Raw genomic sequence first — 26,390 nt, 5'->3', positions numbered from 1 at the left:
GTGCTTAGACAAGAAAGGCTTAGAAAAGTTTGACATAAGGAGCATAATAAGATATGAGTATGCTACTTTCATTGAGAACATGCTCATTATGATTAGGATGAAAAGGAAAGGGAAATGGAAGAATTCACTTGGAAAAAAAAGCATAAGGAAAAATCTTTAGGAAACACAACAGAATCATATTTACTAGCCTTACTAAAGGCTTAAATAACTTTCCAGTCCATGATATTGATTGACTTTTACTTCCCAGTTCAAAGCAGCCATTGCGTTTCCATAGCTAGACTTTTTTTTTTTTCTTTTAAATCAGTACATCAGTCCAAAAATGGATGACTCTGAAAATTTATGACTCTAAATAGTCTATGCACTACAACGAATTAAAGCATATGTGTCCTTTTAACAAAATTGTGTTGGGGTTTCCTCTAAATTTCTTCCTTCCATAAGACATTGATCCCATTTTACTAGCCATAACTCTGGCAAAATGAGCCCAACTGCATTTGTTAAGTCTAGTAACAACTAATCACAGCTACTTTCCTTAATGAGCATGTGCTAAACATTTCCTCTTTCACTGGTTTGTGAAAGAACTAGAATATATATCTGTTTGAAACATCCCTATCTACACTTGCATTGGTGTGTGAAAATATATATAATAATTGGTATCTTGATCTTGTGTTTGGCCTATGCATTTGTGCTCTTTTCAGATCTCTTGGTTTTAAAATTCCTTTTGAAAAATACGGAATACATATGTCCATTTACAAGTTGGGCTTGGGTCGGTTGGGCTAAAAGCCCTTTGCCTTTAGTAAAGTTTCAAAGTCATCTCTATCCAGCACTATTCAGTATTATTTTCTTTGTTTTATCACTCCTGCAGCGGCTAGAAGTTGCCACAGTGCCACCATGGACGTCATGTGCAAGACAATGACAGCTAGCTTAGTCTAGCTCTAGATTGAAAGATGGCAGGAAAAGGCCTCAAAAAAGAGGTGCTAATAAATGGCATTTGTAGCTTGAAGAGCTTGTACACTCACCTGAGACTTTTATTTACTTAGTTGCTTAATCAGAGTTCTTGGTTAGATCAGATGCAAAAATTTCTTGAGAACCATTGCTAAAACAGTTGTGTTTAATTGAATAACAATGGCAGCAAAAATTCTTGATAGTTATTAGTTGTAAGGAAATAACTCTGCTACTTTAAATTCAGCAAAGCTATGGGAAGGGCATAAGAGTTTTTTGAGATTCTCTTCACAGTGAGAGGAGAATCATATGTTTATGAGGTTTAACAAAATCTTCAAAATCAAAATGACTGACACAAATCAAAAGATATGTATAAAGTTACTATGGATAAACTCATACATTTTTACAAAGTTTGTATGTATAATCAAGTACAGAAAAAAAGCCTTTGGTCCCAGATAAGAGAGGGGCAAAAGCGTCACTGATTTTAGTCCGAAGAGAGATTCATCAGCTTTGTAGTATACCACATGGGAAGATAATGTTTTTAATCATATGTGCAAATCAGAGATTGCACTTGTACCATACACCATAGGGGCATTTCTGCCAGTTCTAGAACTGAACACTAAATATCTCTCTGTGTGACTCTGATATTAAAGAATCTGTATATTTGTGTGTATATATACATACATATAATCTTACTATTAACATGTTATATTAATGTAGTAAGTCATATTGCATACAATTGCCTCTTGGTTTGGTTGTTGCTTACAACATTGTCCAAAGATCTCAGTGTTGTGAAAGTAAGGTTGCATTTTCTTTAAGAAAATGTTACATAGAGGTTGAAGGAGTAGCAGGATGAAATACTCATAATTACGCACTAAGTCTATGGTAGAGCCCAAAATAAAACCAGAGTTTCTACTTTAACCATTTCACATTTCACCTTGGAACGTCATCAACTTACTTTAACTCTACCTTCTCTAGTTGGACATTATTTTTGTAGCTTCTTTTCCTTCCCTAGCCCTCCAAATTAAGTGAAAAGAAGGGTATAAGAATAATGATCGAAGAGGTGGCCCAGGGGGAAATTTGGTAATTTTCAGCCCATGATGGAGAAAAGTGAACACTATTTCTCTTGCTTTCTTGCAGGAGAGAGTTTTTAGTATTTAGCAGTAAGCTATTGATCATTGCTGTCTTGCTGCTGAACTGTTCCTTTTTAATCCCATTTGGCTGTTATTATATACGAAATGGTTGAAGTTTTGTATTAGCAACACATACTGCAAGGATTTCTATGTAGTTCAACAAAAAGACTACAAGACTTATGTAATTAATACTTGTTAGCATATCTGTAGCATAAATGGGATGGGTTGAATTTTTGCCTTTTTATAATGACCTGTACTTACAATGTGTCTATTGTTTTCTCAGTCCCTCACTGCATGCTTTTTGATTACTTCTCCTATGCATTAAAACACTTTAATTTTGCTTTCTGTGTGCAAGACACAATCTCTCAAAGAAAACACTTTAAGCAGAACAGTAGGAAGATACTCAATAGTATTTGTTCATCTATCTGTCTTTATATCATGTGACAACATAAATATCTTCAAAACTGTGTAGTATTGTGTGAGCCTGCCCAAAAGAATCCACAATTAGGCAGACAAGATTGTCTGAAAGAGAGGAAAAAATGAAGATTTGACAATTGTAGCTTGCATAGCTAGCAGGAATTCTAATGTTCTCCTACAGGGGAAAGATAAAGGTCAGTCAACATGTATTGCTAATCGGGAGGTGTGTGGAGAAAGAAATTTCATTTTCACAACTTTGGAATTTGGTTTTGTTCCAATTGGGATTGAAAATAAACAATTTCATGATTCTCCAGAAGACGGTCCCTCTGACTGACATGGGGACTGTAAGGTTTGAGCTTCCTTGGAAAGAACAGCTCTTGTCGTAGCTTGCTCTGCAGCAGAGCAACTTGGAAGCCCTGGGGTGCTTTTCCCCTAAACAGCAAGCTATCCTCATCCAGGTTACAATAAAAATAAAGTTCCTGGACCCAGTGAAGAGCTATTTAGAAATTCAGGCAATATTAGGTTGTCTCAAGAATGATTCAGGTTATCTATTTATTAGGTAGCAAGATCTGGAATTTGGTTGAACTAGGTTGTTTCCAGACTTGCTTTGGTCTAAGAAATGGAAATCCATCTGCTGCTTTTTGTCGTCACAAAGCTCTACAGAATATATAGTGATCTTTCCTGTAAGAATATTTGGGGAAACCTACCCCACTTTCCTGTGGGGTAAGCATTCACAGAAAGAGCTTTCTAGAATAACATATAGCTATATAGAGAAAAATTATTGCATTTTGAATTGTTTCAAATGGCTTTTAATTTCTTGTCACATATGTATTTAAAACTATTTTGAGCTTCTTTTTAAATTTTCTCAATACATTTTCAACTATACTAGCAATATATTAATTAAAAGAAAATTCAGAAGAAATAATCTCTTTATGATTAAACAATAGTTTTCAGAAATATGTTTAATTTTTCCTCTTTCAGGAACCATAATGTGCTTAGAACTTAACTACTTTCCAATTTCTTCTTTTCCTTGTGAACAATCCTCCCAAACCTCTTTTTGTTCATAGTTTACCAGCAGATTTTTCTCTGACTTTCTTTATCTTCAGAGTAGGATATGTTTTAGCAACCCAACATAAATTCACGTGCATTTGTATCTGTTTTCCTGTCTCGTCCCAAGGTTGAGAAGTGTCTACCCCTCCTCCTTTTTTTTTTACCATTACTGTTCTCTATTTGAATGAAAATCAAGAGACTTTTAACACAAGAGGGAACTAAGGCATTTGTTAGTAGATTAGGAAGGTGGAAGAATAATCTGGACCCTCTAGTAAAGTGGAGATGTGGGTGAAAGAACAAGACAGCTCTAGATTAAAATATCTAAAATGTTTATTTGTTAGTGTCTGCAAGTTTAAAAGATTTCTAAACTCCCCTTAGCATCCCTGAGAACTTGATTCAGGTGCCTAAACACAGGTGTCTGGTACCACTTGAGGCAATTTATTGTTACCCAGGATAAATACACAAAGCTGGCAGAGAGGTCATAAAACCTATGACACTGCTAATGTCGTCTTGTAGAAGAGCCACCCAGGATACTAAGGACATTCCATATGGTGCTTGGCCAGTAGGACAACCAAGGAAAGGACCTGTGGAATATAATCAATGGAGCCTAGGCAGTTATTCAGATTACCCAAGAGTAGCAGTTGATTAACAGAGTAGCTAGCCAGAGCCCATATTCAGTGTTGATTTGATTTTAATAGTTTATAATTCCAAATTAAATATGTCTTGCACATCTAGACACCCACCTGCATTCATCAGAATGTAGGTGTCAATCTGTAGCTGAATTCCACCTTAGATTAGGATTACACAGGGTTTGCAGGAACATGGTAAAATTGAGGAGTTGCCCCAGATGATAGAAGACTACAGATGGTAGATGAAAAGTGTCACTTGGAGCTGAGACTTCAAATTAACTTTGGTAGGATGAAGAGACACTATTAAGAAGGATATTAAGACCACCTAGAATCTGAAGTGGAGGCAGGAATAGGCAGAGAATGAAGGAACAAGACGAGAACAGTATTCTATCTTTAGAGAAGGAAGATATGAAATATAAGTGAAGGGAAAAAAAATTTGCAATTTAAAATAAAATTAAATATACAATATTTATACATGGACATAATATATGCATATCATACAGGTATATAATGTAGTTCACAGGAGACATAAACGCACATAAAATCCTATGTGTATATACAATGTATCATATATAGAGAAATATAGAATGGACAGTACTGAAAATTCCCAAAATATGATAACTTTTGCTGTGTGACTTGTTTAGCCACGGCAATGAAGAAATACTGCTTCCTGTTCTGGTCTTTTATTTTAACTATTTGAAGCACTTGATTCTAATGCCACTGCAAGCTTCTGAACTTGACAGCTATAGGTTCTTTCTTTGCCTCTCACACTCATCCATATGTACTGTAAGAATGCGTAGGAAGATTTTCTGTGACTCACACCAAATATGCTATGTAACAGTATTGTAAAAAATATATAACAATACCTTTCCACCTGCCTCTGCCTATCATAGACTTCCTTCTAAAAAAGTATTTTTTTAAGATTTAAATAGAACCACACCGCTGATATCTGAGCATAAATAATCAGTACTTTTCCAGTTCCCTCAATCTATTATACCTGGAGGAGTCCTGGGGAAAGAGCCTCTGTGACATATATGCAGTTTCGAAGAAAGTTTTCTTTCATAATGAACAAAACATGCTTGGTTTTTGTCCAAGCTCTTCCCTAATAGCATGCAACAGAAGTCTTTTTGAACATTCAGAATCCATTTTTACTTACCGATTAAAAGACAAAGGGAGAAGTAACCTTTAAAATAGATTAGAACCAAATGATAAGGAGAATTCCCATAGATCAAAAATGACACTTTGAGTTACCCCTCAAAATTAATTACAAAGCATCTCAGACTCTGGAAAACATTCATCATTAAATGAGAAACATTTTCAAGGAAGTAAGTAGCTCCACTTTGCACTGGAAGTCTCTCTGGGTCCAGATATAAGCAGAAAATACCAGTCTACAAGTGCAGATTTATTGCAGCAAAATCTGCACTCCACATGAACTTTAACCTTTCTGTTACAGCTGTCCGTCAGAGTCTTTTGCTTATCTCTATCCATTTCTGCATGACTTATGGCAATGCAGAACTGTTCTGGTATATTGTCAAAACACTTTTCTTAGACATTCATTTGTGAATGATTCACGTTTGAAAATGAAATCTTAAGAATACAGCTGGTCAGAAACCGAGAATTTTTTTTTTTAATTACGTTTCTGTTCTTTTAAGATTGTAATTGCAATTTTAAAATCTAAATTTGCAATTGAATTTAAAGAATTGATACACAATGAGAGCCTTCTTTTTGTGCTCCTTAAGTGAGCATAGAAATGCTTCCAAATGTTCACTGATATTTCACAGATATGTGTGTTTTTGTTGATGCATACCAAAACAATAACAACAACCCTACTCCTGTTGATTACATACATCAAAGAAGTAGCCCAAACTCCATCTTCAATCATCTACATTTCTCCCTGGGGTTCATTTTAGACACAAAATAGTTTGGGCACAATAATTACTATATTCTTTCCACTGAGGAAACAATCAGAATAGTAGTATATGCCCTTTATTACTAAATTTGACTTTACATGGGAAAAAACAAATAAACCCCTTTGTTCTCATGAATCCTTCAAATTTTGACAAAATTTTGGCTGAGTCTGATGGAAACTATGTGGTGACATTAGTGATCCTTTTACCTCTTAGCCCTGCTTCTTCAGTGGAATCAACACTAAAAAATCTTCAGGGAATTTCATGTAGACAGCTCTACATTGTAGATAGCTCTATGTTGTAGATAGGAACATTTTGTTTCTCTTCTCAAACAATCATGATTTTTTCCTACCAGGAAAGTATTTAGAACAGAGAAATATTAAAAGGTGTTTTTTAAATAAAGCACCTGATATTGGTATATGTATGTTGGCCAAGAAGACTGAAGGTATATACAATTATTTTTAACAAAAATATCTGAAATATTTTGCAAACCTTTACGCTCCATTTATCAACCCAAATTTAAGGATAAAGACTATATATTAAAAACCAAAAAAATTTTAGAACATCTATTATATAGAATTTTACTATAATTTAGCCCATTGGAGATGATTTTTGTGTTGCTTTGTAGCTCTATTTACATGAAAGAAGAATATAGTGTTTCTTTTTCCATTTTCTTTCTGGAATAGGATCAAATCAGAAGAGTTTCATTGTTCACTAAATTTTTCTGATGTTGTTAAAACCAGTGAGAAAAAAAGGGCACTAAAAATTGTATTTCCATAATAATACTGTGATTCAGTGAAAATTCTGTACAAAATACACATTTGAAAAATATAGATACACACCTAAGTATTTTTTTTCATAGTGATGAAAAATGCTGTCAGTCTCTGGGATTTCACACTCAGTTATTCTGTCAGTCAGCTGGCTAGGCAACATTACTGGTGTTAAATTGGTAATGACTTTATATGCCAAAATTTTCTTCAAAAGATTCATTCAAAAATCCAAAGGTTTGGTTGATGAAGGTTTCTCTAGGCTTTTTAAAATTATACAAGTCATACAATTGTCTTTTACTGTATGGATAGTTAATTCTGAGATCAATTAACCATCCATGGGAAGCCAGTAGGGTCACCAACTGAGTGAAAAGATTGGTAGGGAAAACAAATTGAAATTGGAGATATGTTTTTTTTTGTTCCAGCCAAGAGGAGAAGAAACAGTGAAAGCCTGTTTCTTATTGCATACAGGGTGGAAAGGAAAGGGAAAATGATAAATACTGGAGAATGAACCATGTCTGAGTCTGCCTGTGAGGAAAGGTTGCACATTTGGAGAGGTTGTGACAAGAGAAATAGTTTTGGTGATAGTAGGTGCCTTAAGTAGAATCAAAACCTCCTTGATTTAGCCTTTAAACAGGTTGTCAGTGCATAAATTATAACCTGAAGATAGGTTGTCAGAACATAACATACAGGACAAAAATGCATTTTTGCAACCATCTCAGACATTATGAGCAGACTTCTTATTAATAGTATGTAGAGTAAATAATTTTTATTTAATCCTAATCCTTTCATTGAAAATTACATTCAATGCCTCTTCCAAGAAGTTAGAACTCTGTTTTCAAGGACTGAATATATGAAAGCAACATCATCATTGTTGTTCTGAACCCAGTTACAGGCAGCAATGACTCCTGAGAAAATATATTGTGTTTTCTGAAGTGTAAGGTGTAAATGCTAATATGATCTGAGTAAGAAAGGAGCACATGGTAGACTCTTCTTTTTGCTCAATGAGAAGATGTGAAGTAGGGTTTTTTTAAGAGGTTTTCAATCATTGTTATGAATGAGGATGTAACTGAGAGCTCCACAGCAGTCTTAGTCTGTCTGTTCTGTTAGGTAGGTAGGTGGATAACAACAAGATTTTGGTAATGTTAACAAGATGTGAAAAGACGGACAAGTTTGATATTCTATCGCTAGATTAATTAATGTCAGGTACACAAGTTGTACTAGGGGAGACTGTTATATCAAATGGAGATGTGGACTGCTTTTTTGATTTCAGGTTAGGCTACTTATTAGGTTGGGGGAAATGAGAGAATGCATATTAGTTCAGTGTGATTCCAAAGGCATGCTTTGCAATCATATACAAAAACATTTTGAGTGCCCCATTCCTTTCTGTGGTTTTTTTTTTTGTTGGATTTTTTTTTTTTTTTAATATTTATACTTGAAAGCAGGAAAGCCTGTGCATTTCCGTTTTGCTTAAAAGTTACTGTCTCCTGATGCAATCGTTAACCTTTTGTTGTGAATCAATTATATAGTGAAAAAGATCAAAATGTTATTTTGAGGCACCATTTTGTGTGGCAAATTGTGTCCACTACTTCTAGATCAAAAATCATCAATACACCTGCAAGAAGAATTTTTAGGATGCTTGAAATTTTCAGACAACACATTTCTCCCACAGGTTAGTAGTGTGCTTCTGGTACAGATGACAATCAAACGCTTAACGTTGTATGAAGAGTCAAAGGCAAATGCTTTCTATGGGAACTAACTAAATCTATATATTCATACTTGTAGGAAAAAGATTTGTCAAGGTTTACATAATGCAGACCTACAAAAGACAAAGATAAAATTGCTTTCCTCTTCAAATGTAGTAGATTTTTCCCTTTAATGTTCCTATGTATCTGTTTTACAAAATGTTACATCATTTTAAGAAAACTCTCAATCAGACTCCCCAGGGAAAAAATGTTTTATCTTTTTAATAGTTTTATTTTTTATTCATTCAGACACCTGACATCAAGCTGATTTGGACAGTACCTTCAAATTAATTGAACTACATATCCACATGCTTTACACTATGAACAGATGAAGATTAACCAGGGGAAATCAGTTGTGTTCTCCTACTATTGCTATTTATTAGACTATGTATAATGTTATGGGAGAAACCTTTCCTTTTTCAAAAGTTAGGCTTAGAACAAATGGCCTAGAAAATCCGAAAAAAAATTAATCTTATAGTCTGGTTTTAAATCAACAGTGTACATACATTTTGGGTTGGGTGGAGAATGGCTTGAGAGCAGCCCTGAAGAGAAGGACTTGGAACTAGATGATCTTTAAGCTCCCTTCCAACCTGAACCATTCTGTGACTCTGTGATTTTGTGTGCAAAACACAAGAAATACAAAATTTCAGTAAATAGCTATCTCTTGCTAAAAACCAATGAAAAACTATTTTGTGTCTTGTTAGGATAATGGAGAGATTAACCACAAAGGTAAGAACAGTCACTGAAGTTTCAATTATGGAAAGTTTGAGAAAAGGAGGAGATGTGTAGAACTGGTTATGTGAGGTCAGTCTCGACAAGAAATTAATTTGCTGTGGGGACTTCTTACTTTAGTGGATGTATAAGTAGATCAAAGATTCTGGAATGTATAAGTAGATCAAAGTAGATCTTTAAGATCCAGATGGATCCCGAGTAAACCTGAAAATAAACATTGGTCATTGGAACTGAACATAGAAACAGCTGTCTGAGGTCTTCTGTAGAAATAGTAAAAGAAAATTTTAAAAAAATAGAAATAAAATATATAGTAGAATTTCCTTCTATAACACACATCATGAAAAGGTAGAATCAGCATTGTACTTGATGACATCAGTATGTTGTGACATAGTTATGAGTCTCAGGTTTACATTTAACTGTTTCACTTACTGAGTTTCCAGATTTTAGGTAAACGTGGAGGACCTGGATTCCTATTTGATATTATCATCTACAATTCCTTTATCCCTGTGAAAAACACCTTTAGCTTGAATCTTGCTGCTTCCTGACACTTCTGGCAAGTGTGATTGTCTTAGCTTCTCCTGTGTTTATGATGCATCCTAAAGTACCTTTCTTAACTGCTCCTTCCTGTCTTGTCATCCCTACCTCTTTGTTATACTATAGGCCATCAAATTCAAAGAAGAGGAATGTAGACATTGATTTAGGGTGCAGGAGGCACTGCAGATTCTGGAATGGGATTTCTGAGTGGGACCAAGTTGGGCTGTGAGGATCAGACATAGTTCTCAGTGTCTCTGGAGCAGTACCCCCCTGTCCCACATGAGTGCTGTGTGGACAAACAACTGATATATTCTCAGTTGGTTGTTAGGATAGTAATGAGATCATATAAGTAATGACAAATATACAGACAGTGAACTGCATCTTGGCCATTTTGCTTTGTGGAGGGAGTAGTAAGCTGTTACTACTCCAGGGAAATAGCCAGCAGAGAATGGCTGCAGTTCTACTATGCCATTAAATAGTCACATAAAGGAGAAAAAAGAAGTCATTTCAGCTGAGAATAAGCTAAATGTCTTAAAGGCTTGAATTAAAAATAATATGTTACCAATAAATCACTTTAAGGTGTTGAATTATCTCTTTAAAATAATTGTGTGGTGAAGTAAACTACCTCCTCAAAGAGCTTTCATGCATATGGCCTAAAATTTTCATTTAGCATTTTCTTGCATGCAGTGATGCTCACAGGAACTGAGTTAAAGTCTGGCAGTTTTGCTCATTCAGTGATTATGTGAAACAAAATAAGAGTTCCAGTATAAATAATCTCACATATAAGAGGCTGAATTAAAAAAAAAAATCCCTAAGCAATTTTGAAATTAATTGTTTTGCTGTGTGTTAAAGACTTGTTCTTTATTTGTAGATGAGAATTTTCAGTGATACTACAGCAATCTGGAGAACTAATAAGGGAGGTGACCTGAATTGACAGCTCTCAGAAAAACTCATCCAAAACCCATTGAATTCAATCTAAATCTTTCTACTGACTGCAGTGGGCTCAAGAGGAGGCCTATGTTTTAGGGGGAGGTACATAAACAAACAATTCTTCTGATATCTAAAGTTCTAGGCTGTTTAGAAGATCATAGTTTCATTTAACAGAAAAAGAGGATAAGTTTGGGTTATTTTCTTTCTGTGAATTAAATTGTCCCTACATTAAAGTTGGCAGAGATCTCATGATATATGTGAAGAAGCAGATGATAAAAAGAAACCTGTCCTTCCTTATCTTTCTTCTTGTCATTAAATCACTGTAGTCAAGCATCAAAGTGCCAAGGTGGATATGAGTCAAACTCCCTGGGTGACAGGCGACTGCATCCCTGTGCTTGATCAGCACCTTCTATAGCACCACCTATGGAGCTGCTTCAGCTATGAGCTTGTCTGGTATTGCTTTAACTTCTCCATCTAGTACTGGAAAAGGAGTGAGAAAAGAGGGTGTATGAGTTGTAGAGTTTATGATGAGGTGAAGAAGTAGTTTGAATAAGTGTTTCTGTAGTGGATGCAGAGAGAAACTTGCACATTTACAAAAGCATTTAGTTAGTGAAATATTAAGAGACAAAAGAAAGCAAGAATCTCAGGAGAAGGAAACTATTTTGTGTATGTTTGTATGTGAAAACGGAAAGTTATAATATATACATTATTCCTGAGTAAATCCAGTCTTACAACAAAGGCCTCTGTGGAAGTGTCCATTTAATTGCCATTAACAGCAGAAGACTAGGGCTCTCTGTAGGCAATATGAAAAGATCTTTATACACCTTTAGTAAAGCAAGACTTCTGTTCTTCACAAAGTAAAACCATTGAGTACCTGTTTGCACATCAGTGGCGTGACTGAGCGATAAGATTCTGGTCACGGGTCTTTCCTTCAGAATCTGGAGGTGGATAATTCTGATACTTCTAACAATGCTATTTGGTTGAGGTCTCTTGGCATATAAAATAAGGCTGTGTTCTGAGAAAAAAATATTTTTCTTGTGAGAATTATCAGATGGAAATCTTATACATGATTTTACATTTTTTGTTAAATTAATGTAAACAGTGTACATTGGTTGAAGGATCACTGTTTAGTTATTACTTGTGTGACACAGTTTCTTGGTGTGTATTCTGGCAAAAGGAGAAAGAAATTGCTCTCTTCCATGAAGATTTAATTAGGGATAATTTTCAGAGCTCTGTTGTTTCTTGGTGTTTGAGCTAAGACTTCTGAAAGAAGGGGGTTTCCTGTGTCTTTGTGACCTACCATGGCGCTGCTCAAGGGCATACACTTTATAAATAAACAAGCTCAATAGAGCTCTATGTCACTACTTTTCCCTCTATCAGAAAGTTGCCTCTAAAAGGCAAAAATATCAGGTACTGATTGATAAAAGGACAATAGAATGCACTCCACAGCTTTTTGCCAGAGCTTGAAAAATACAAAAGCATGAGAGGTAAATAAAGAAGCTCGCTGAAGTAAAGTGGTAAAATGTCAAGGATAGAACAGAGGGGGATGTACTTGATTGTAAGTATAATAACCTTTAGTAGATCAGACACCAGGTATCTGTACCTTGCTATTTGTAGAGTGGTTACTAGAAATGGTGGACATTGAAAAGTATTTACAATAAAAAACCCATAACTCTGAGGTTTTGTTGTTTGTTTTTTTTTTTCTTGTGTCTATTTTTATTGATCTAGAGAAGCAGAGGAAGATATCGTGTCTTTTAATCTCATGATACCATTACCAACTTACACCTAAGGAACACTGGTTTACGAAGTTTTAAAGTGAGTAAAACCATCTGGATCTCAACCTTAATTTATTCTTAATACCTTAACCTTAAAGTATTCAAAATTATTCTGCTATTATATCCCAAATACAATCTATTTTATTCATAACTTTTGTGGAAGAATAATGCAAAGAGTTACTCTTAGATCTTATGGGTTGTATATCATTCATGAGCTGTCTCAGGACCCCTCTTTGAAAGGAAATGGAAATCATAATAACTTCTGTCATTTAGAGAGCATGTTGCTGTCTTTCACTTCTCCACAAATTGAAATTTATTAATTCACCAAAGGAAGCAAGAACTGTGGTTCCAGATACTCACAAGCTGAATTCCTCCTAGTCCTCCATCTGGAAGAGGCAAGATACATGCATACATCCTCTGCTTTCTCTTTCCATACTTTGGCATCTGCATCCAACTTTAGGAAAATTGCACATGGATAAGTCTATAAAATCTAAGTCTTCTTTCCTCCTCAATCACCTGAATAGCCATGATAGCTAAGTAATAATGCAATTCACATAGCTAGAACTTAGTTAAACTAGATGAACTTTGACAGGGAAGGATGAGAAATTAAAAATTAATAAATGATTGAGAAGGTAATTTAGAATTGGCAGTCTGGCAAAATGAAAGCATTCTACTATGACAGTATGTTTTGCCAATTCTGATTTCACAGAAATCTGAAGAGTGCAGTTCTGAAAGTCCTTGATTTTCTGCCAGCTTAGTGGCACAGATAAGGTGATGAAGCATCTCAGTTACCATCTACTGATCTAGGTAGTTGGCCAGACTGGCTGCTCTGTAACCAAGAGCTTTACAGATGCACTATAGATTCTCTGTGGTTCAAGATTACAATTAAAAATAATATGGGAGCACAAGTCAAAAATAAATTATACTGAAGACAGTTTGGACAGTTTCCTGTCCTGGAAATTATGCAGAACAAATCTGTGTCTTTACAGGAAAAGTGAAAAGCAATTTTGAATGTGTGGGAACTCTGGGGTAAATACACCAAACTTCAGAGACTTATTCTTCCTTTCTCAATTTATAACTCTCATTTTGATAAGTAAGTAATTATCTTTTCCAAGGTCTTATTCTGATATCTATAAACTCTTGCTCCATATGGACTAGCATACAAGTTTACTCCATCAGACTCTATTAAGCAGGGAGCTCTGGGTTCTGCATGAAAAGCAATGCTGAAGATGTTTCAGGTACAAGAAATACAGAAGAGGATGAAGGCATGGAAGCCACCTGTCAGTGAACATCTCACTAGACTTGTTAACAGAAAACATGGTGTTTGCTCTTAAAGTAACTTATTGTCACTACTAGAAAATTACTTAATTTCAACATAGCTTTTAATTTAACAAAGGTAAAGTGTCCCTTTATTTTTTTTTAACTATGAAATTAATTTAAAAAGCATTTCCATCTCTTAGTAAAATACATTATCTTCTTTTCTCAAACCAAAGTTCATTTCCTTTTACAACTCCATCTGGTGAATAACTGTTTAGTTAAAAGACTCTGGAAGTAAACTGGAATGATTAAAAGAGAATAGTTTGTGTAGGCCTTTGTAGATAAAATTTCAAGTCCCTAAGAAGCAACTCAGAATGCTTTGAATGGGAATTTCCTTTGGATATAAAAAAAAAGAATACTCTAAAATATTTCAAGAGGAAATTAACAGCAGTAGATGTCTGTCTTGTTGAAAGAGAAATTCTGTGTAGAATGCATAAGCTCAGAGACTGCTGAGGTTGCTGCAGAGATATACAAATTTGTATGCTCACTATAAAAAGTAGATAATAATTACTTTTTATTTTCCATAGCAAATCTCTTAATCTAGGCAGACCTTAAAGCATTTCAGATCTACTTTTTATCTTGATCTATTAAAGCCCAAAGGCTTTTAGATTTGTCAAGTTTTGTCAAATTCATGGAATCATAGAGCAACGTTGGAAAGAACCTTAAAAGTTCACTAATTCACCTTCTTGCATGACTGTATTAATTTTTATTAAAATTGATGCTATTGATAATTCCAATTTGCATGTGTAATGCTAGGTAAATTGAGCCTGTCACATTTTCTCTAGGTGTTAAAAAAAGCAACTTAAAATGCTGATATTACCCATGGAAAGGATCGTCAACTGGAATCCACAAAAAGTTTTTTTTTTTTTAAGTAAGGCACTAGCCTTGACTTTGGAAGTCTGTTTTCCTTTTAACTTTACATTTCCTGGGAGACCTCAGAAACTGGAGGCAGAACATGTCTGTGCTGCACATTGAGCCAGCTCTGAAATGGAAAAGCGCAGCAGTGTTGGTTTTCCAGCACCTGAAGAGAAACAGGCTGCGATAAGCTGCATGTCGCATAAAGTTTTGAACTTACGTGGAATATATTCCCAGATAAAAACGTTAAATTCAACCTCTGATGTGTCTTTTGTTCAGGTTACTGAAATCTTTAATTTACACTTGAGTTTTTCTAGTCCTTGTCCTGAAACTAGCTAGTCTTTTATTTCAGCATAGAGATAAGAGTTCTTCCTTAGGTCACTGCACCAGATTAATGTACTTGAGTGGGTGAGGCTTCGCCTAGTCTATTTCAAGTGCTCAAGCATCCTTCTCTCCTTGCAAACCACACACTGAAATTTCTTACACATTTAATTTTACATCAGTATTTGTCAGCCTCAGCAGTTCTCAACTCCCACTTTACAACTTGTCAAATGATTACTGAGGCATTAAAATAAAAAAAATAAATACATCTCTGGAGTTTTATTTATTCTTAAAAGGAAGCTGAAAATGAGCTTATCCAGGTCAACTGTAAAAAGAAAAAAAAATAAAAATTTACATAACAAAAAGAAAAAGGAGAAAAAGAAGAGCAGTGAACACTTTACTAATTTGCTACAAAGGTTGACAGTACCACATACAGAGTTGCAATAATGAAAAAGGAAAACTATACCATTTGTGAAAAAATGTCCATTCAAGCTGCTCTGTGACCTAAATTAATTACGACTTTATGAATGCAAAGTTACAAGTGACTATGAAAGGCCCTATTGGAGCTTGTTCAATAGTTTTTGTATTATGCTTTGTCATGCAAAATAGATATGACCTTACCCTCTTTCTCTGTCAGAAATAAGAAATAAAAATAATATAACTGTCTTAATTTTGGAGACTTCTGAGAATAAAATCATTAATTCTGGCAAGCCCTTCTGACTTTAAATCAGGAAGGACTGTGTAAGAATCAAGACACCTGGAGAACAAAGAGAAAAAAACACATTCATATGAAATTAACAGGCTAGGAACTCAGAAAACAGCAACCTGAGCTTTTAATGCTACTGTTCTATAAGTATCACTGCAACACAGCGTTATCTGAGTCTCTTCTAACCAACAAATGAATGAAGATAAAAAGCTTATTTCTCTCTTTCTTCACTTCTTAAATGTTCCAGTTGGATCTTCATAGTCTCCAGCCTCCTAGACCTATCACCCAGTGCTTTCAGTCCTGACAAATTGACCTCAATGTACGTTGGTTTAGATATTAGAGCTGGAAATTACATACTAAAGAGAATGTCCAAGACCCTAAGTTAAAAAAAAAAAATAATCAGAATTTATTACTGTGATACCTGTGATATTTGTGTCCACAATTCACATTGTATCAGGTGTCATTTTGTTCCTTTTTATCAGCTAGGAAAAAAAAAATTATGTAAGTGCTACTTAAAAAATGAGAGGACATAACAGAAAAAGTGATTAATGCAGGTCACAAGAAGTTTTAACTAAAATGAAAATACTTTAAAATAATATGATTAAAATTATTTACCATAGAAATTATATGGCTGATCAGCTACTGGGAGGAACAGTTCACAAAAACATCCACTGCAAATAACTTCTCTTACTGCCTATGTGAAGTAAGTGAAATTTTATTTTCTCCGATATAGACTTACATTTGTTAGGACCCCCTCACCCCCGCCCTGAGTGTAATCCTGTTTTCTCTGAGAAGAACTGAAGCAGCTACGCCAGATCTCACTGATACAGCTGCTGGATATCATCTCTGAAGATTACTCTGGGTCAGTATGCAAGCGCTGCTGGGTTTGCCTGGCGGATCAGGCAGGTTAACGACAGGTTGTTCAGCGCTAGAACCATTTTGTTTGCAAGGTTTTAACCTCTGTGCATATTTAAGTATTTAAGACCATAAAGATGATGTAAAATCAGAAGCAGCACAGTTGGGGGGTTTCTCAGTGAATTTCTCCTGTGTCTGACAACGGACTTTTGTTCTACTACATCTGCAGTGTGATTTGGACCTTCATCACCAATCACAGAAACCTCAAAGAAGAAAAACCTCAAAATGGATTATCTGGTGTCTAACAGGGCACATTCTCCAATTACATTTCTGGTGTTCAGGATCCATGACCTGTCTCTTATATGTACTTTTCTTTGAGCTCACAGAGCATTCCTTCCCTCACTGATGTCAATAATAAAGTCTCGCTTTCTCTCCTCTCTTCAGCTGCCTGGTTTCAGAAATTGTGTGAGAAAACAATATCTTTGAAATCTGTCTTCTGTAGTCAGTAAATAAAATTAATATTGAATTATATTTTTAATAATATTATTATACCACATTTATATAAAATAAATTAATATTTTTGACTTCCCTATCTTCCCTAAAATTTACTTAAAATTGTCACATGGTTAAAAATTAGAGGCAAGCAGAATTTAGGATGAAAATGACCAGGGACAAACTTGTCTGTAGAAAGTATGATCACATAAATTTGAGAAACCTAAGCTAAAATTAAGTATTTAGTAAAAGCATTTAGTAGAATACAGAGCAGTCGAGTCTACGCCTGCGCGCACATTTTGGAAATAGCACCATAAAAGCCATAGGATCACGGGCAAGTAAAGTAGTGTGTGTGTTTTTAAGATAGGAAGAAATTTATACTGAGTCTACAGGCCCTAGGGGGGAAAACCATCTTTTGAAATTGTCTAGTCTATAAACTCATGCTACAGCAAAAAAAGCTGGACAGACATTATGGCACCATCTTATCAAGTGGTTGCCAAGGTAACCCTGAATGAACATGCAAGAACAGGACGGCTCATCACTTTCCGAGGATGCGTGGAGCACACAGAGGGACTGAGATCACTGCTTAGAGGTCATGGTCTAAGATAGTCTGCTGGTTATATTGGAGTGAACAGGTAATTATATAGACCCAATTACTGCAGATACTAAGTTGTGTTGGAATAAATCTAACACACACAACCTCCTGCTAGCAGTAATTTCTAATTTCGTCCTTACCTTTGGGATGCAAAAATAGAATTAAATAAAACCAAACCAATTTATACATATTAATTTTCTTGAAATGAAAATGCAGTGCTTTCTGAGCTAAAACTATGAATTAGTATTCATTATTCTTGCACAAGATTTATAAGAAATCTATAAATCTTCACTCTTTATTTGGTTCCCAATCTTTGAAAACTTTGAGGAACTGATTCTGATCTTTTTTCATTTGAAGTGTATAAAAACCTTTAGCATTTTAATCTAGTTAAAGTTCCTTTTCTGAGATATAAAAAATAATATTAAGTATGGCAATATGGTAAAAAAATACATCAATATTTTATAGAAATATTGTGTAAGGCTTATGAATAAACATGACTTATAAGTTTAATGAATATGTATCAAGACTTTTGAACTGTAAATCATGTTTTTCTATGAATTCTGCCACAGAGTTGCTGGGCATACCCAAATCATAACGTAGGATAATATACATAACTTAAATGAACACATTAACTGAATTATGAAGCCATCTTGAAACCCTTAATTCTTTCTGGTTTTCATATTTTTTTCATACATATCTAACTTTATTTCAGTTTTCCAATAACAAAATGCAAACAAAATATTTGGTTAAAAAGTGGGTATCTGGCATGATATATACAAATTTAAAAGGTTATAATTATGATAAAATGCTTAAACCTTTATAACACACTTGAACTCAAATCTGGTTAGATACGATCAGTTGTGTTAGCAGGGTTGCATTTGCACACTGCTATGCACAGGCTATGTACATCTAGAGAAATCTTTTTTTATCCTGAGCCCTCCACTTCGCCTCATATGACTTTCTTTTCAGAGCTGGCTTGCACTGAAACAGCTCAAAGAACAGATGGCATAAGCTCAGGTGTCCCTGAAAAAGTTTAAGTAGACCTACTCTGCTTTAACATTTTGGCAAGACCTAAAGACCAAATGTTGGGTTCAGATGCCTTGAGCTAAGCAAACATACGAGGAAAAGAAACATCCTTTCACTGCAGGAATACCACATTGCTTCAGGGCCTCCCTTGTCAGTGTCTGCACCTTTCTCAGTGGCCTGCTGTGTCTGAAATGAGCAGAGGTACTTGACCTGGAGCCTGTACTATACCCAAGAAGCAGCAGCTGGGCATGCTCTGCAAGAGGTCCACAGCTCCTTACTTGCCTTTCAACTTAGCCTGAACTCCACGCCCTTCAGAAAAGAGAGGGGAAAATGAGATTATAGTCAGTTGTTGGAGGTAGATGTGGTTAGGCTTTTCATCATAATAACAGGAAAAGGGCAGGGAACAGGGAAGAAGGAGAGAGACAGGTTATGTTGAATGGTACTAACACATTTCGTCTAAGCTGGGCTTGACATTGTGCTTGTGACTCTGTTTTGTAGAAATTCATTTAACATTTATCTCATGCTGATCTGCTGCTTGGAAATGCTAGCTCTCGCAGGGATAAACTAAGAACTGAGAAAGAAGTCTGGTTATGTACTTTATTTGTAAATGACTAAAACAGTCTTGATTTAGCTATGAAGATTTCTGTGAAAATGTGTAGAAACAGCTTGTAAAAAGTGACTACATAACTTTATTCCTATGGAAGAAGCCTGTTATAATATGAATCAATTGTGTTATTATGCATCAAACCACTTTGGTGCAGCAGTAAATATATATGAATATACTAGTCACCATCAGGTTTGCCAAAGTGGTGGTAGAAAAAATCTGGTGGAACTAAAGACTTCTTTAACATACACTAATGTTTTTCTTGTAAGAAAAAGGCTGGTTGCCGTTCACATTTGAAGAAGAATGTGGAAGCTATCACAGTCATTCTTCACAATTCTTTACATCCAAATCAAAATGGTACAAATTACTTTAATGTATGATGTCAGTATCCTGAATCTACATTTTATCATCAGTTTGTCACTATTTCCTTAAGCTTCTTATCTTCTTCTCTCATTACTTGTAATTATTTCTTAAGTTGATGAGAACTTAATTCCTATTAAACCTTTCAAGATAGTAGTGCATGCACACATAATTGCCCTAAAGGCAGAATATTTACAACATTAACTGATTCCAGTCATGAACATCTGATAGCATCACAGGAAAACATGAATCAGCTTTGGACAAACAGTTTTCCAGTCCCAGGAGAGTTCATGGAAATTAATAAACTACCTGCACCTATTATGAGGAAAAGTGCTTTGGCCAGCTCAAACTGAGGATATGATCACATTCACAAACAAGAATGAACTTGAAGCTCATCAGGCAGATGTGGGGTTGTTTTTTTTCCAGTTACATTGAGTTAGACAATTTAAAATAAAAGGAAGCAAGTAGAGTTAAAGAGCAGAATGGATCAACTTCTCCAAAATGTCTGTTAAGGCAATTGAAAGAGGGCTTCTGACTGGAAGCAGAATTTGAGCTAAATCAAATCCCACTTTCTCACACTGATGATTATAGTAGGTTTGGCAGATATTAGTTATGGGTGGATTCAGAAAATACTTCACAAGACTCCAATGAAATATGTATAAGAATTATGGAAGTATGAGAGAAACTATTTTTAAATTACATCATTATCAATATAAAATATAACTATATAACTATAACTAATTACAAAGATAAATAATATAAATATAAACACATTGTTCCAATTTGTGGGTTAATTTACAATAATGAAAGTCATTGCAACAAGCAGATATTTTCCTTGTCTTTCACTTTTAAATTATTTTTGTGATACATTCCGCCTAGTCTATTAAAAGACACCTCAGAGGCACTCTACTTATCAGCTCTCCCAAAACAAAAACTGACATGGCAAGTTTTATTGTTACTCCACTGACTTTACTGCTAGGGACACTAACCAATATAAACCACCAGCCCTTCTAGTCTGAGCAATTAGCCAGTCCGTGGAGCCTTTTCAATTGATTGCCAGAATAAAAATCATTTACTGTATGATTCCGATGTTTCCTGGAAGTAGGTTTGTTTGTTTAATCATCTCGCCTTTCTCCCGGTATGTTGAGAACAAGCAGGGAAGGCATCTAAAATTGTAAAATCATAGCATCATAGAATCATAGAATCTTCATGGTTGAAAAGGACCTTTGAGATCATCGAGTCCAACCATAGACACACACACAAAAAAAACCCAAAAAACCAAAAAAAACACCAAAAAAGAAACAAAAAAACCCCTACAATCTCTGCCACTAGAGCATGCCCTGAAGTGCCAAATCTAGATGTTTCTTAAATACCTCTAGGGATGGTGACTCAACCACCTCCCTGGGCAGGCTGTTCCAGTGCCTGACCACTCTTTCAGTAAAGTAATTCTTCCTAATATCTAACCTAAACCTCCCCTGCCACAACTTCAGACTTATCTTGGACAATGGAAAATGTGCTTTTTGCCTTTCTTCCAAGTCCGTGCTGCACATACCACATTCCACCTGCCTGTTGGCCTGCTGCTTCCCTCACACAGCAGCCATGGGGGTCCCATGTTTGCCTTTGCCTTTCCAGCTAGTATTTTCTCTCTCACGGCTTAGCTCTGACTAGCATTTCTAAGCAGCACCTTGCTGTGGATGGTGGTAGCTGGCTGTTTCAGCATTTAATTGGCACTTAAGAGAGATTTAATTCCTCCTTCTGTTTAATCTGGATGAAGGGTGGTGAGCAAGCCTCCACTGAGATACTGCTATTTGCTAAGGAGCAAACTGAGTGGCAGCCAGTAACATAACTGAACAAAAAAATACAAGATGAATTTGAAGGATAATGATATGAACAAATGAACAGCATGTATATTTTGGTTGCAATTGCACCTGCAAAATATATTTGTGTCTGCAAGTATGTGTATGAATATGTGGTAGACACACAGACAAAATTGTCTAACAGAAGAGATTAGAGACTGAGGTGTCTCAGTTTCTCATTATTTAAGGTTTCTAATTTTCAGGTACACTTTGTTCACCAAGCCATTGAAGCGTACAAGAAATCTTTGGTGGATCAGAATGCAAAACAAGTCAGTGTTTTTCAGAACTATGCCTGCTCAGTTTCCTTTAATCTAGCTAAAATCCTCTAGTTGATGAGTGATAGCAGCATATGATCTTGGCACTTTATTATAGAAGATGAGAGGAAAAAAGTGACGTTGGCTCTAGCCTTTAAAGTAAAAAGCAGGGATTGATGTGTAGAGGACATCTTGTTTGAAGTCAAATTCCATATAGGGATAAGGCAAAGACTATTTTCTGTGTTTTACATGTCATTAACCCTAAAGGATCCTCATATCTCCAGCAGGAATTTTGTGGCAAGGGTAAGATTTGGGGGGGTTAACAGTGTATTTGTACATCTGTGATCATCTCATAAAATACCCAGAAGCCTGAAACAGTCATAATCCAAGGTAGGTGTTATTCTTGAAGAAAGGAAGTGGTGACATAATCCAGAGAATATACCTGAATAACATTGATAGAACTTTCTCGGTAAACATTTTTAGATTAATGTATTTTTATTATTTTTAATTATTTAAATATAAATTTTATATTAATATGTTATTACTATGTATTTTTTTATTAATGTATACACTATTTTCTATTATTTGCTTATTGTTCCCTTGATGCTAGTCACTTTGAATATTAAAAGGCATACAGTGAGTAGACACATACAGTTCCCCCATGGCAGATGGCTCTTCCCCATAAATCCCACTGGGCTGCACTTCTGGCTCTCCTCCTGCATGGTGGCATTGGTCTTTTGTGGTGACTAGGGAGGCCAGCCACCCACAAGCCCATGAGGTATGTCCCGATGATCAGCACCCCAAGAGAAGAGAGGAAAGGCGAGTGGCAGCATACTGTGGCTGCACAGTATGCTGCCACGGTTGATGTTTCCCACCTCTCTCTCACCTTTACAGCTATGAAACAAAACCCCAGGCATCAGTCTCTCCCACCTAGAAAGCCTATCTGGAGCATATGAGGACCAGACCTGAGCATGCACCAAATCTAGATTTAAATCAGTTTTTGAGACCTTGACACACCAGTCTGGCAACGTGTGGAGCCAGGATCTTACCCAGAAATGTTATGCGATAAAGGAAGAATAAGTTACTAGCCCAGGGCATCCACCCTGGTATTGGTGTGGAACGTCAAGGTAATGAAGTTCAACACAAGGTAACTGAGTGCACCGTAGCTTTTGAGAAGACCTCTTGCCTGCCCTCCACTGACTTTTCAGCTTATCTGAAAAGAAAAATTTAGTTGAAATGTGATTGAGCTAGCTGTTTTATGGCGAGAACCTCAAAAGAGCTTTCATGTTTCAAATTATGATCAATGTCTATTCTCAGTGTCACTCATGCTCAGATATTTCTGAGATATGCCATTTTATTTTGATTATAATATTATCAACTGTTCACGGAAGGCATACTTAATTTAAAAGTGTTTTATTGGAATTTCAGAGAGAAAAAATAAAGAATTAGCTATGTAGTAATAGGGAAAAAAAATAGGGGATGACATTTATGTCTTTGAGCATAACAATATAAAAGAAAAAAAAAGTTGGAAAGCCACAATGTTTTACTGTAACATTATAATACTTAGGCAACAGTCCTGGAAACCTGGGCTCAGTAAAGTTTGTATGAGGTATCAGACTCTCCCTCTCTCCCTTCCCATGTCTGTTGTTCGTCAGCTGACCTGGCCGTGCAGAAGGAGATGGATCCTGTCCCTAGGAGGTATTATTCTGTGTTGAAAACTGTGATGGAGGGTAGTCTTGGAGATATATAGGAAAATTCTAGTCTTTGCCAGTGTTTAGCTACACAATATGCTTAGTCTACATGTAGATTAAGGCATCCAGACTCTTGGACCAGTGGGCTTTATGAGGTTTTGATTTCCATTTTGTAGGGATCCATCCCTTCAAGGAGCTGAGCAGCCCTTACACACAGCCATCTTAGAAGCCTGCAAGTCTTCAAGTCTCTGGACTAAGAAAATTTTCACCAGGTAGCAGCCCCAGAGCTGTAAAATATGTTTGCCCTCTCTGTTGCTGAACAAAATGGGAAATAAATCTTCTTAACATCTTTGCTGGTATTCAATGGTGAGCAGCAGTGAAACATGGTACAACATTTTTTTTTTTTTTTTTTTTTTTTTTGCACTGGCTTCTAATCCTGATACAGTTGCACCTGCTTTTATTTCACCTTGTCCTACTCATCTGTTATAAGAGCTTTTGAATGGTGTGATTTACCGCTAAGGGTATGATTGCAAACGGGAGGTTAGATTTCAGGCAATAACAGCTTAAAGGTCAGAGGTGTCATAAGTGATTATCTGACATTTGCATAAGTTATTTTGTAGCCTGTGGTTTTAATTTTGTCATTTCAGAGGTGAGAGGGGCCTGATAGATTGATTTTGATTTTAAGACTGTATTTTTGAACACAGCAAGACTGTTTCAAGCATTGGATTCTTTTTTTCTATGTACAGATATTTCTGTTGTTTGAATTACCTTGATAAAAGTACAATAGAGTTGAGAAGCTTAAGTAAAATCTTAGGAAACTTGAATTCCACACAAGCTCTGTATACGTAGCTGTTGGAAGTCCAAAAGAAGACTAAAGAGAATGACTTGATGTCAACCTGCATTATGCAGGACTGAAATTATTTTCTGGTCTGGCACTGATCCCTGGTGGTCCTTCTCTGTCAGCTGATCTGGTGGGTTATACCTATGTCTTAATAGATGACCAGAATGGTAATGTCTTCTTCTTAAGACTTTTGTCACTCACCCGCCCTGCCCTGTTGCCCACCTACTGCATGAACATATAGACTCTTACGTGGACTGGAGGGCACTTTAACCAGTCCTTGAATTCATTTGCATACTTCCAATATTAACTTGCAGGCTGCTTTTAAAATCACAGTAGAGTCCCCCACTGCAAATTAGGCCTCACAGGTCTACGGTAGGATTACATTTATTTTCCATCTCAAAGGGATCTATGAGCATAAAAACATTCATGTATGGGATGTTCTCATACTGTAATAATGGTGAATATATATACCTTTATAAAAGTAATATAAATGCATTATTTATAAAGCAACAGGACACTGAAGAATAAGATGTAGAAGCAAAGTGAACAACAACAAAAGTCCTCTGTTGCCTCTCCTTTTTCTTCCTTAGAAAAGCAATATTGCTGAAGCTATGATGATTTGTGTTGTCTATTATAGCAGCTGCATTTGAGAAATATTTAGCAAGAGCAAGCCACAAATGCAGAGCCATAACTATAAATACCACCAAAGTAAACAGAAAGCTCAAGTGTTGTTTAATAGCATGTCTCCAGACAGACAGCTTTCACAACTAAATAACTTGGTTTCGCTATTATTGGATTTCTGCCCAAGAAATATTATACCACTAAAACTGTTATGCTGAGTTTTGCCCAAGACAAAAAGATCATTACATATTGGGATGAAATTCGTTCTCTCTCCCTTGGAAATATTTCGTTTCTTAAATGAGAGAATATCATGTTAAAATGACTATATAAAAGCAGTGTGATTTTGGTTTATGGGAACAATAAGGTGGTTGATCTTTTATTATTTTATTTTGGTAGTACAATATGCATTTTCAGTGAAATAACAGTTTAAAAAAAAAAGGTGGCCAGGTTTTTTTTTTTTTCAATTAATAGTATTAATTTAAAAAAAAATCCATTTAGTTTTAATTACGATAATTTGTATTAATACTGTATCCTTCTCAGATTTTATATTAATACTGTACTGATACAGGGATATTTTGACTTTTTCAAAAATATTTACAGCATGATTTGTGCAATGTTACCTGTTTTAGAATGAAAGAAAGAATCAAAATGTCAAATATTGCATGGATTCCTCCAAATAACCTCTCTGTCATTTGCTCATATTTTGAATGTAGAAACTAAGGTTTAGCATCAACAAATAATCTATGTAGTATAGCCTTCACAGTGTGAGAATGTATCTGTTTATGGGTATAAAACATTTCATTAATGGTCTTTAGCAATTTTTATTAAAACAAATGCTGTATTCCTAAGGTCAGAAAATATGTATGTTTACATAAATTGCATTCAAAAAACCAACATGCAGACCTAATAATATTAGAACTGGTGTTTAATGCAGCCGGCTATCAATTACCATTAAAATAAATTTTGTCAAGACACTTCAAAATGGTGTCTGAATATCTGACATAAAAGCCAGAAAACATCTCATTTTATGTGTGATGCAAATTAAATAATAATATTTTTAAGACCCTCATTATTTTGTATTAAAGATGAAGCTAAAGTACTGTCTTGTTTACAGTCTGGAATCAATTTTCTTCCTGCTGATAACTAGTAATAGGAACCATTTGCATAGAGCAGTAATGAAATCACATTGGGGCTCCCAAGAATAAAGGCAAAGAAATAGTTGTTTACTGTAACCGAAACTTGAATGGTTCTACATTAAAAAAAAAAAAAAAAAAAAAAAAGTGCCTCTTGACAGACAGAAGGTCGTAGGTGCCTCTATAGAGGGAGAGGATGTGTGCAGTGGAGGAATGGGGTTCTGTCCATACAGTTTTTGTAATGTTTCCTATGCAATAATAAATAAATGAATAAGTAGTAAAAATGTTTTCTACATGGAGTTTAG

Source organism: Rissa tridactyla, chromosome 2 (assembly GCF_028500815.1).
Source record: "Rissa tridactyla isolate bRisTri1 chromosome 2, bRisTri1.patW.cur.20221130, whole genome shotgun sequence".
Lineage (NCBI taxonomy): Eukaryota > Metazoa > Chordata > Aves > Charadriiformes > Laridae > Rissa > Rissa tridactyla.
Note: the sequence above shows the minus strand (reverse complement) of the source record.